Here is a 14434-nt window from a genome sequence, read left to right on the forward strand (position 1 = left end):
ACAGTTTAGTTTCAACCCTAATTAAACACACCTGATCAAACTAATTGAGTCCTTCAGGCTTGTTTGAAACCTACAGGTAAGTGTGTTGGAGCAGGGTTGGAACTAAACTGTGCAGGGCTTCGGCCCTCCAGGGATTGAGTTTGACACCCCTGAACTAGAGACATGATTGAATTCTCATAAATCTCAAGCTGCGTCCCAAATGGCACACTATGAACTATGTAATGCACTTTTTCCCCTTACATTTATATAGCACTTTTCTGGGCACTCAAAGCACTTTACACATAGGGGGGAATCTCCTCATCCACCACCAGTGTGCAGCATCCACCTGGATGATGCGACGGAAGCCATTTTGTGAAACAAAAGTGATGAAGCCAACTGTGATATGGGGAGGGTTAGGATGCCATGATGGACAGAGGCCAGTGGGCAGATTTGGCCAGGATGCCGGGGTGAAACCCCTACTCTTTTTCGAAGGACATCCTGGGATTTTTAATGACCACAGAGAGTCAGGACCTCAGTTTAACGTCTCATCCGAAAGACCGCGCTCACTGAGCAGTATAGTGTCCCCGTCACTATACTGGGGCATTAGGACCCACACAGACCGCAGGTTGGGCGTCCCTGCAGAGAGCTAGCTCCCGGCTACTTATGCACCTACACACTTAACATCTTAGTATAAGAATGTAGTGTCATCCCAAAGTTTTTTACTAAACAGAAATTGTTCCCCAGATGATGCCTGAGAGTTGCCGAATTAGTGAAATAAATGACCAAACTACCAAATAATACCTCCCATCAGTAAAACCGCATCCACCATCAGAAGGCGGCATAATCACTGTGGCAGGAGAATTTTGCTTTCACAATCCAAAATAAATGAAGTAATGAAACATCTCCGCCTTCCTTCCACTACTTAAACAAAACTGCGGCCGTTGAGTGTGTGAAGAGCTGAATCCAGGTATTTAAAGTGCACTTATTTCAGTGTGAATGCTCTACTTACTATTTATACTACAAAATGGCCCAGAATAGTGCATAAGTATGCGATTTAGGATGCACCTTCTTTGTTGATATTGCATGACAAAAACATTTATTTTAAAAAGTGGTGTTTCTACTGCACATCTGCATGGCGAAAGGGCATATACAGTAGTCAACATTCGAAGTGAATTAAAAAATGTTTTTTTAAAACTGTCCTACGACAAGAATTGGTGTTGTTCAATAGTGTTAGGACAACTTTAATGAAAGCCCATGATTCACTTGAAATGTTGACTACTGTAGTTAGTAGTTGATGTGAAATAACACATTACTGTAATGGAGCAGGTTTTCTTAAAGTATATATGAAATCAAAACTAAGCATGTTGATTTTGTTTGCTAGTGTTGTGGTGAACAATTCACGTCTGTCATAAATTTAAAAAAAATAGTTTGCACTTTAGGGTAAATTCTCAGATTACGTCTGTCTGATGGTATTAGGCGGGGCTAACATATTTAACCACGCCCCTCCAGCTGCCAATTTTGACAACAAATAGAAATGGTGAGGAGGAGGAGTCTGTAAGGTTGTGAGAAATCCCCCCAAACCCTTTTACCGATCTTTGTGAATGAAATGCCTACTTTACTATATCCAATCAGCTTGCAGTAGAAAAAAACAAGCCACGCCCACTGTTAGCTCATTTCATATTCTATTTCTGTAATAACTGCGTCACAAAACGAAATAAAAACAGTTCCAGCTTCCAGTTCATGCAGACTTGAATTGTACCTTACTAAGTATTTTTAAAAATGTGTACTTTTAATTTCACTTGAATACATTTTTACTCTACTATTTTCCTTCAACCTTCTTTTTTCTTGTCTATGCGCTAAACTAGAATAATCAGTCCTGTGTTTTCCATCCAATCAAATCGCATCATACAGAACAATCTCATGACACAGAAGAAAAAATTGACAAAAAACTGTTCAACAGCAAGTCAATAATGAAAAAAAAAAAACATTTGCAGATTGCTGGACAACTACACATCAGCAGTTCACCACTTTAATGAACTACTACTCCCAGAAGTTTTTGCACTCACACACCAGTTCCTGATTCCCTCTAGCTGGAAGCTCATGATGGACTGATTATTAGAACTATAAAGACACCTCATTCACACACACACACACACACACACTCATTGCTGAGTCTTGTTATACTGTAAGTGAGCATTATGAAGCGATTCCTTGCCCTGCCTTTCCTGTTTGTTTCTTTATGTTGTTTGCCACCTGTCCTGACCATTCACCTGTACTCCTGTCTGTCCCTGTTTTGACCTTTTTCCTGCTTCATGATTCTCCTAATAAACTGGAATTTGATCTTCAATTCCATTGTACTTCGACATTGTTTACAGCCTACTGCATGATGACTTAAATCGCCTAATGGCCTAAACAGAAACTAAATGCACTACATAATGTTACGTTTTTACACACACATGCACAAATTGCATGTAAACATATCAGCATTTCACAGTGTAACACTCACTACTCGAGTACTTTTATAAGATCTAATTTTCACTCTTTGAGTAATATTTACAACAGATACATTTACTCACACTCCATTTTGGGGTAAGTAATGGTACTTTTACTTGAGTATGTTGTTTCAATACTGGTGAAAGATGGCTTGTGGTAACATGCATTCAAACACACAAAGAAGTTTGAAGTGGCATGTTTATTCGAGCGTCTGGCGCATCCATTTGGCCCCCGGTGTGTGTTTTGTTTCATGACTGAGCGCAATAGCATGAAACCGAAACCACAAAGTGCAAAACTCCCAAAGGGAAACCTGTGTGGAAGAGTCTGCTAAAGCAATGGAGCTCCATCAGTGTGCGTCATGTGAGAGTAAACGTCCTATAAAGTAATCTGTCGTCACTTATTCACACTTATAACTTTCATATCTGTGCTGGAACTTGGTTCCCTGCAATTATAACTCAAAGGGACTAGAGCTTTTGACTTATGGCTTGATTTGTACAGTGCACAACTCGACTTTTGTTGTACTTTAAAGCTCCTTTGAGTCTTTTTGAAGGATTTATAGTAAAAGCGTGGAAACTACCCATGGATTCCTCGATTTCTCTGTTAACAATTTGTGTTAGGCACAGACAAGCAATGAAAAATGCATCCAAAATGGTTATTAATCTCAGTCTATGGTAATTTTGACAAACACATCAGTGCATTATTAAAATCTAAAGCTTTTAATATTTAAATGAACCTGAGCTTGTATGAATAAAAAAGAAAACACCTACAGTAATGACTCATTTTACTATTGAGTAATGCATGCACTTATATAGGCCCTGTATTATTTTGACACACTTCTGCCTTTTTTCCACATTGCATCATCTAATAATATCCACCTTCTAGAAGCTGTGCAGATTCTCATGCTAAATAAGGTAAGACTTATTAAGATCTACAGCAGTGTTTCTCAACCACATTCCTGGAGGACCACCAGCTCTGATCAGTTTCTGTAGCTGCGTCCCAAATGGCACACTATACACTATGCACTCATGCACTATGTACTTATGCACTTACACACTCAACAGGATAGTATATATATATGTAGTGGCGTCCCAAATGGCACACTAATGTTTCTTTACTAAGCGGAAATTCAAACCGTTTCCCTGATGACGTTTGACGGTTGCCAAATCAGCAAAATAAATGAGCAAACTATCAAATAATAACTGCCGTGAGTACAATCGCATTCACCAACGGGAGGCGCTTTAATCACTCTCGCAGGAGAATTTTGCTTTTACCATCCAAAATAAATAAAGTTATCCAACATGTGCGCCCGATAGCTCCGCCCCTTCCGCTAAGTAAGCAAACCTGCGGTCGTTGAGTGCGTGAAGTGTCCATCATTACACACTTCATTTTACCGGCTGAATGAGTGCATCATCCGGGTAATTAAAGTGCACTTATTATTTTGAGAGTTTTCAATGTGAACACACTACTTACACTATTTATACTACAAAATGGCATAGAATAGTGCACAAGTATGCGATTTGGGATGCAGATTGTGTCTCCTTCACCAGACACATCTGATTCAGATCACCAGCTCATTAGCAGAGACTGAAAGACCTGTGATGGGAGTGACAAAAAAGGAGACATCCAAAACATGCAGTGCTGGTGCCCTCCAGGAACATGGTTGAGAAACACTGGTCTAGTGTATTCTTGAGTGGCTTTTTATATCATTTATTTAATGCTGGCAATCAGTTAACAACCTTTTAGTTTTCTTTTCAACAGTATGTAAGTAGGAGGCCATACTTGATAATTATCAGAAGCATCATGTTTCTAGTAAACAACGACAAAAAAATTAAAGAGGCATTTGCAGAATACAGAAAGCCTTGATAATAGCGACACTGGTGGTCACTGGTGGTCAATTCCCCGCTCATGCAAATATTACCCAGATGCAGACTTGGATTTGCAAGCTGATACTGCACATTTCAGACCTGCAATGTCGCACACAATGCACTTAATGGAGCTAGTGACATCACTGTGAGGGGCGGGATTAGGCATTGCATGCAGCTTACCTTGCAACTGCACCAGGTCTGCATCCAGACCCCTCTCGCTCATAAAACTTACAGTACAGAAGACTGAATATTATTCACTGGCCTGTTATAGTCACAGTAAAGCCTATCCATTGTAAAATTCATCCTTCATTCATTTTCATCTTTATTTATAAGGGGCCACCACAGCGGAATGAACCGCCGACTCTTCCAGCACATGTTTTACGCAGCAGACACCCTTCCATCTGCAACCCAGAACTAGGCAACACCCATACACACTCATTCACACACATACACTACAGCCAATTTAGCTTATTCAATTCACCTATAGCGCATGTCTTCAGACTGTGAGGGAAACCGGAGCAGCCGGAGGAAACCCACGCCAACACAAGGCTCTAAATTACCTAAATTAAATAATTTTTACGGCAATATACTAATACCATCTTTAAATTCAGAAATGAATATGCATACAATATTGCTAAGCTCTTTGTTTTTAAAAAAAACGACATAAACGCACGGGACAAATTAGAAAAGAGCAGTGCAGAAAGACTCTCGCCAGCTTGATGTCATCATATGAGCTCATAAGAATTACACAGTTGTGCCTTTATAGAGCATAACTCATTGAAAACCCCTTAGAGTGTTACTGTGGGATTTTACAAGGCTTTTAATTCATATAGTCATTGACTACATTATACAATTATATTGATATCAATGTAAGTTACCATATATGTTTGCTCATATGATGTGTTTGATTACAATTCTACATATACTGTACAGTAGATCTATATGGGACTATCGTTGAAATAAACCCACTGGCTTTGCATTACTAATACTACTTGCAGTACTAATTCACGTCATTAACCACTGAGTTATAACCTGCCTATTATTAAGATATTGGCTGTTTGGTAGTACTGATCTTATTCTACATCCCTAATCCTATCCAATGCCTAAACCTGCAGCTACCACATTAATAAGCATTAACAAGCAGCCAATTTGTTGTTTACTGAGCTAAAAGGCTGGTTTGTTAATAGCAGGGATTGCAGGCTAAAATAAAGCATCCATACAGGCTCTCATAAACAACCTAAGACGTCAAAGAAAGTCTTTGTTTTTTAGTTTAATTACAAGCTGTTGCCAAAAAAAAAGCACTTTGGGTTTCAAACTCAATTGTTTTTAGTGTTTAACATGATTAAAGTACCAACATATTGACGTCCGACTATGCAAACACTGACTGCTGCTTTCATGTTTTTGGTGTTTCACGTAAACGTCTCTGTTTTAGAATCATCTGAAATCAAACCGAGCAAGAGAATTTGCATTACAGAGAGATGTAGCAAAACATCTTAAAGGGACAGTTCACCCCCCAAAAAATTCTGCCATCATTTGTTTTAAAGAAGTTTGAGGTTTTATATTCTGCTGAACACAAAATAAGATATATTAAACATTATTATAAACCTGTAGCCTTTGACTTCCATTGTGTTTGTTTCTATTATGGAAGTCAGTGGTTTCAGATTTCCAACATTTTTCAAAGTATCTTCTTTTGCTCTCAACCAAAATCAAATTGGCATGGGACAAGTTAAAGATGGGTAAATGATCACAAAATATTTATTTTTGGGGTAAATTATCCTTTTAAAGTCAAACTTTTAAATAAGCGTCTCTGTTTTGTGTTTTGGGATCATCTGAAATCAAACTGGGCAAGAGGATCTGCATTAGAGTGTCTGCTGGAAAACATCTTAAAGGGGCCGTTCACCCCAAAAGTATTCCCATCATTTGTTCCAAACCAGTTATATCCTGTTCAACACAAAAGAAGATATATTGAACAATGATAGAAATGTTTAACCATTTGCTTTTATTGTATTTGCTTTTCCGACTAAGGAAGTCAATGGTTACAGGTTTTCAACATTTGTCAAAATATCTTCTTTTGTTCTCAACCAAAACCAAACTGGTTTGGAACAAAAGTGAGTAAATGATCACAAAATATTTATTTTGGGGTAAACCATCCTTTTAAATTCAAACTTTCACATAAGCGTCTCTGTTTTGTCTTTTGGGATCATCTGAAATCAAACTGAGCAAGAAGATCTGCATAACAGTGTCAGTTCACCCCAAAATAAAAATTCTGCCATCATTTACTCACCCCAAACCAGTTTGAGGTTTTATATTCTGTCGAAGACAGAAGACAAACTGAAGAATGTTAGAAACCTGTAACTATTGACATCCATAGTATTTGCTTTTCCAGCAATGGAAGTCAATGGTTACAGGTTTACAGCATTTTTCAAAGTATCTTCTTTTGTTCTCAATTAAAACCAAACTTTGAGGTTTTATAATCTGTTGAACACAAAATAAGATATATTAAAGAATGTTGTAAATCTGTAACCATTGACTTCCACACTTTTTTGCTTTCCTACTGTAAAAGTAAATGGTTACAGGTTTACAACATTTTTCTAAATATCTTCTTTTGTTCTCAACTAAAACCAAACTTTGAGGTTTTATAATCTGTTGAACATAAAAGAAGATATATTGAAGCATGTTGTAAAACCTATAACCATTGACTTCCACACTATTTGCTTTTCCTACTATGAAAGTAAATGGTTACAGGTTTACAACATTTTTCTAAATATCTTCTTTTGTTCATAACTAAAACCAAACTTTAAGTTTTTACAATCTGTTGAACACAAAGGAACATATATATATATATATATATATATATATATATATATATATATATATATATATATATATATATATATATATATATATATATATATATATATATATATATATAATGATGTTGTAAACCTATAACCATTGGTTTCACACTGTTTGCTTTTCCTATAATGGAAGTCAATGGTTACAGGTTTTCAACATGTATTTGTTCTCAAATAAAATCAAACTTTGAGCTTTTATATTCTGTTGAACACAAAAGAATATATATATTAAAGAATGCTGTAAAACTGTAACCATTGACTTACACACTCTTTGCTTTTCTTACTGTAGAAGTCAATGGTTACAGGTTCCCAACATTTTTCTAAATATCTTCTTTTGTTCTCAACCAAAACCAAACAAGTATAGAACAAGATAAAAATGAGAAAATGTACACAGAATTTTCATTTTTGGGTGAACTATCCCTTTAACGCCAAACTTCAAGCAGCTCAGGTTTATTTTAGTCTTAAACTACAGAGTTCAGCGCAAAAAAGCTGCAGCTGAAGATTAATGATGAGACTGATCCAGCAAGACAGAGGTGTTGCAGAGGCTGCTAAAGCACAGTACATCAAAGAGAAATAAATAGCCAGCGCTCTTCCCTGATCTCCAATCAGCCCCTACATCCATGTCCAAAACCACAAGTCATGCTTTCCAAGAACCACAGGGTTTGAAAGGTCTCAGTATGGTGGCCGATAATATCATGAGATGCTTGGCTTGTTACATAAATGAGCCTTTTAAATTAGACTTCAGTGATGAAGATGAACACAAAGTCCTCTTGTTCTGGATGCATGCTTTGTTTTTTTGAGTAGTTCTGAGTCGTTCATCTGGATTGTGTTCAAAATAAATGCATTGGTGAAGGTTGCCGATTGTTTGTTTATATGTTATAGCGTTGATCTTGATAGCTGAACCTAGCAGTTTATGGAAATCTAAAGATGAGCAAATGAGGGAGTGTGAATCAGACACATTAAGAGGAGACTTTTAATCACTTTGACCTCATTATCAGTCAATAAGCATGGCTGGTTTTGCTTTTTGGGCAATTATATGTCAATGCATCAAAAGGGAGTCAAAGTCAGTTAAGGGCAGCGGCGCAGAAAATGACACGTTTTATTGACCTATTTTTTCACCTCTGGAGTTCACAATAAGTGCAATATACTAAAGTTCTGATTAAATGACAGAAAACAAATAGCTGTAAAAGAATTCAGCCTAATTCCAGACTTAAATTTGATTAGACAAATCGAATTTCAATTCTTCAGTAAAATTAGCTCGACACAAATGGATAGAGTTTGCAGACACTCCTCAGGCGAGAATCAAAAGAAGGTCAAAAATACAAATTCAGGGCAATGAAAGGCTTTTTATGAGGACTTTTTGTTCAAATAAATCACACATTATTTAACCCATAAAAGTAATTGCCATGAAAATGAGAATAGGCCTGTTGGTATACATAACTCTTTCAGTATACTAGCTGTGAATGAGAAAAACGTCTTCTTAATAAACGCGATTCATTTCCTCTATAATAAAATAGATTTTAACAATAAACAAAATAAGTGCAGATTATTTATAAACTAATTTCGAGAGGATCATGTGCTGGTCCCGCATAAATCGATCCATGATTCACCAATCAGACGATTCCTAATTCATTATAAATACCCTAAGTTTCATATCACAGCCGTTTTCATTTTAAAGAATCCCCACCTTCCACACCTACTCCTCCTTCTTTCCTAGATGGGTGGCACAGTTGTTAGCACAGTTGCCTCACAACAAGAACGTCCCTGGTTCTAGTCCTTACCAAGCCAGCCGACATTTCTGTGTGGAGTTTACATGTTCTCACATGGGTTTCCCCCGGGTTCCCCGGTTTACTCCCACTGCCCAATAACATGCAACTTAAGTGAATAGACTAATCAAAATCGCCACCATAGACATGCTTCTAGTCAGTAGTTATGTCTTAAGAGCAAGCACTATCTGTTTATTAGCTACTACAGCAGGGGAGTTCTCCAGATCTACCTGAGCTCAAACTCCCCTCTCGTCCTGCATCTTATGAGCTCAGGGCTCTGTCCCGGGACAGCATGCCAAACATGCTTTATAATCAATCATCAGCTGAGTGTGAACTCCTGAGATAACAATAAAATACACACATTTTAAAAAACTGTCAAAAGCTATTAGTTATTAGTAGGGCCAGACAGAATCTGCAGACATTTTTTGCTATTTCTGTGCAGAATACTGTAAAAAAATCATAACTAAAAACTTAATATATTATTAAACAAATACCTTTTAAACTTTTATTTAATGTTTACAATGCTCATCCTACTAGATCCATTTATTTTGATCAATAAAGCAAGTCTCTCATATAATATATCTACCATATATCTACTAAAAGACAGAAATTATTACTATCCAAACTGCATTGTAAGTCAATCACATGAACGTTTTCTTATTAGTCAGTAATAGTGCTGAAATTAACTGAATAAATATAAATGTACACACATTTACACACAACTAAATTAACAGACTCAATGATGGGCTGAAACTCTGCTGATTTCTGCATGTGCAGATTCCGTGTGGGCCTAGTTATTCGTTTATTAGTTAAAGCAAAGACTATCGAATACACACTACATGTCTACTCGTATACTTTTGAATGGGGGAAAGTGTAACTGTCATTATGGTAAATGAAGCCAATAAAATTAAAGAACTATTAAAATTAAAATTATAAATTATAAAATTATTAAATTAAAATTAAAGAACTTCTAGTACAGGAGCCAATCAGCGATCGCTATATGGTGAATAAAGCCCGCCTTCAAGTACAGGTGCCAATCAGCGATCGCTATATGGTGAATAAAGCCCGCCTTCAAGTACAGGTGCCAATCAGCGATCGCTATAGAGTGATAATTCTCCGGGGGAGGGGCTCGGACCTGACATGAGTTTCTGCAGATTTTGGGTGATACGAACATTTAGAAATGTAACTAAAAACACAGTTGTTCTTTAATTTTATTGGTGATGCCTGATATGAAATGTAATCAAAAGCTTGGCAAGTAGTTTTGGAGAATTTGATGTTTCCCCATTCAAACAGAATGCCCGAGTGTACTGCCCGAGAGACATTTCAAAAAAGGCCACCAAGTGAAGTGACTTGCCTTAAAGGGGCTTTGGTTAAAGTTATTAGTAACTAACAGGGTTTCTGCAGTGGAATTTGCGCAGAAGACTCCATTACCCATGATGCCATAAGAAGAGCTCCACCAATCAGAGAGCTGCACTGGGAAAAGTGCACCAAAATTAATATTTAGCCCCGCCCACTTTCATGAATCACCACAAATCACTTTAAAATGCTTAAATATTTGTATATGTTTGCATTTTTTTTTAATTTGTCTGAATAGAAACAACCACCACATGAATATAAATAGCTTTACGTTTGTTTTTTGTTTTTAATTTCGTCTGTGTGGAGTTCTCCTCATGTTCACGTGGGTTTCTTCCGGGTGCTCCGGTTTCCCCCACAGGTCCAAAGACATGTGCTATAGGTGAATTGGGTGAGCTAAATTGTCTGTAGTGTATGTGTGTGTATGAATGAGTGTGTATGGGTGTTTCCCAGTGATGGGTTGCTGCTGGAAGGGAATCCACTGCGTAAAACATATGCTGGATAAGTTAGCGGTTCATTCCGCTTTGGTGATCCCAGATTAAGAAAGGGACTAAGCCGAAATTCAATTGTTTTATTTAAAAAATACCCCCAATAAAGCCAGTAAGTTCAATCTTATTAATTTTTGTATGGTTTTCATATTCGTCTTTGCCTTAAATCAAATGTTTTTGTTCATGGCTTACAATGGTTTAATGCTTTCATTGTTAATTTGTGAGTTTTGTCAATATATTTGATATATATGATGCATATTTAAGATTTAAGTTCAGTCCTGTTATGTTTTGTCTGATTTTCATATTTATCTTTGCAGTTTTTTTTCATGACTTACAACGATGTAATGCCTTCATTGCTAATTTGTGAGTTACGTCTACATATGACATATACAAACCCTGACTGAAGTCTTGTCGCCCATCCAAGTTTTAGGAACAACACATAATAACTTCTAGTTGATTATTTGGTGTCAGAAGTGGCTTATATGAAAGGCAAAGGCCTCTAGATTACGCTTATTTTAGCTAAATAAAATAAGATCATGCCTTGATTTATAACTATTTAATTAGGACAATAAGATCTGACTTTGCTTAGACAAAAGTCTTGTCACTTAACAGAAATAATGTCCAGTATAGAATATAAAGTCATGCTGCAGTGCAAACAGAATGAATATTGTGTCTGACTCCATCATGAGCTTGGAGGACTGCATCCATACATCTCTGCAATGACTCAAACCACTTATTAAAGTCATCTGGAATGGCAAAGAAAGTGTTCCTGCAGGACTCCCAGAGTTTATCATGACTCTTTGGATTCATCTTCAATGCCTCCTCCTTCATTTTACCCCAGACATGCTCAATAATGTTCAAATCTGGTGACTGGGCTGGCCAATCCTGGAGCACCTTGACCTTCTTTGCTTTCAGGAGTTTTGATGTGGAGGCTGAAGTATGAGGAGCACTGTCCTGCTGGAGAATTTGCCCTCTCCTGTGGTCTGTAATGTAACGGGCAGCACAAATGTCTTGACACCTCAGTTGATGTTGCCATCCACTCTGCAGATCTCCCCCATACTGAATGTAACCCCAAACCATGATGTTTCCTTCACCAAACTTGACTGATTTCTATGAGAATATTGGGTCCATGCAGGTTCCAGTAGGTCTTCAGCAGTATTTGTGATCGGGATGCAGTTCAACTGATGATTCATCAGAAAATTATTTTTTCAAATGATCAACTACTGTAGAAGTCAAGTTATTATGTGTTGCACTTATAATTGAGATCAACAACAAGACTTTTGTCAGGTAGTGTATGCTGATATTTCAGATTTCTATATTCTCTCATTCAAATACGAATGACTTTTATTGGATGCCTGATATACTGTAGTTGTCTGAAAGTGTTGCCAACATGTCCAACAAGTGACTTGTAATCGTCTAGAAAACAACTTAGATGTGCTTTAAATCAAATCCTATTTCTTCATCTGTTCACCCAGCATTACTCTTACCTTTACTGTACACCCAATGAAGTGCGTATCCCTTGAGAGAAAGCGTACAAAAGCACGAGACGCTGGAATGCATGTCAATTACTCTGCTGATTTGGGCTCGTTGAGGAGCACGGCGGGTGGAAATTTACTTGGAACTGGAGACCAGGGTTGAACAGATAATCTTTTTCATCCTCTTAAGTGCGATCAAATGCTCGGCTATGTTTGTATACGTCCGGTAAGCTTTTAAAAGGGTTCTTCTTCATTAAGCTGCAAAAATTGCCCATAACGAGCACGTTCCAGTCAACTCCCTTCTCCTAAAGCGTCATTTATAGCACAAAACAAATAATTTCAGCTCTGCGATTGAATCTGTTTCGACCATGTTTGAATAGATAATCCTTTGCATCCTCTTAACTGCTCTCAAATACTTAGCTGAGTTTCTTCATGTGCTGCAAACATTGTCAGGGACCTTCTGGACAGCACGGATAATGCGATCCCTTGCTGAACGATCATCAGTTTACAGTTTGAGCCTTTGCTAAAGCGTTCCTCCCAAACTCGTATTAAAACTGACATCTATGTGGTGTGTCATGTTGCGTAAATGCAGGAAGTTCGTGTCTCAATGGAGCACAGATGTGCAGTCGTATCTCTTCCTGCACGAACAGCAGATGAAACAGTCCAGAAGGTGCCAAAAAAGAGAAGGTTTTGTTTAATCCTATACATTCACACATGAAAAAGCAGTATGTTAATGCTACGATCAATTATACTTCAATAGTTCAAACTTAGCTCACCCGCTTCGAATGTTATCACTCAATTGAATGGGCATCAGTGGTTATCAGCTGATAGATATGGGCCAGTAGGGGCCTTCTATGCTTACTAGTAGGCTCAAAAGGCTGTTATCATCCATCTACATGCTTAATCAGCTATACTAATAGAGAAGACTCCAGATCCAGATCTGTTTTTACATTACTGTTATGGTTGGGTTTAGGGTTGGGGCAGGGGTAAACGTTAATAAAATATAATGAATGCGAAATTTAATAAATAATATAAATAAATTTCGTTAACTTCTTGTTTCTTGATTATATAGCTTGATCTATAGCTGGTAAACCGATGGGATATATGATAACAGCCTTCTGAGCCTACCAGTATGTGCAGAAGGCCCCTACTGGCCCATATCTATCAGCTGATAACGCCCATTCAATCGAGGGATAACATTCGAATCAGCTTCCTAGCTAATGCTTAATCCTAATCGCAGGGTTGGCATGCTGGGAGAGAACCCTGAGCTCTGTCAGTTAGCATAGACGGGGGTCTGAGATCAGTCTCAAGAGCTCCCCTTTGGTATAGGAGAAAACGAGGGATATAGGGCTCCTTCCATTAGAATGAGAGTTGAAAGCAGGAGAGGGGATGAGTTTCAAACACACGCTGTTTGTCGGCAATGCCTGTGCGGTCACTTATTCATCCATATAGAAAAGTGATGTAAAATGATAATTTTCGTAATTTAAAAAATTATTTTCATACTGACCAACGGGAAAACTCCAGATCGTAGGCATATATGTGTATATATCTCTGGCTCTAGGTGGCCAATCCTTCACTACACCTGGGTCCTGCATTCATTTCAAAGGAGCGCTACCCTGTACTAAAATGGTGGCTCGATTGACGCATTCCTTCCAATAGACAACAACAGCGTAGGCAACATCTAATGTAAATATTTATGCAAACTACTTATTTAAAATGAGCTGTTCTTACAAATTTTTAGGAAATTTTTTACTGTTTTATGTTTAATCAGCTTAAAATTGTAACAAAAAAAAAAAACATTTAGTTAATTAAATCGATTTGTGTTGAGACGAGATGAAGGGATTGTGTGGAACTCAGCATTTCTTTACAGTCTACTATAACAGGGGTTCCCAAACTTTTCAATTCGCAACCCCCAAAATAACAATGCCAGTGACTCGCAACCCTAAATATACTCTGAGCTTGTTAAAAATATATAAAGCTTACACACAACGGTGCACACATACCAACAGGCCCAAGTCTATATGTCGTTTAATTTTGGAGAATGCCTAACGGAGACCATCATTTATGTTTAGTTATAGCCAAAATTTATGCGTAATATTTTCCTAAGTGCCGTAAAGGTGTGAGAAAGTTTAACCTAATGTCATACAATCAATCTGTTAA

At 37.5% G+C, this 14434-nt stretch overlaps 1 protein-coding gene across 11 annotated transcripts in view; it reads right to left on the bottom strand.

The window, feature by feature from the left end:
* ntf3 (neurotrophin 3) overlaps positions 1 to 14434 on the bottom strand; it is an 85173-nt gene that overhangs the window by 1381 nt on the left and 69358 nt on the right.

The sequence above is a fragment of the Danio rerio genome, chromosome 4, assembly GCF_049306965.1.
Source record: "Danio rerio strain Tuebingen ecotype United States chromosome 4, GRCz12tu, whole genome shotgun sequence".
Lineage (NCBI taxonomy): Eukaryota > Metazoa > Chordata > Actinopteri > Cypriniformes > Danionidae > Danio > Danio rerio.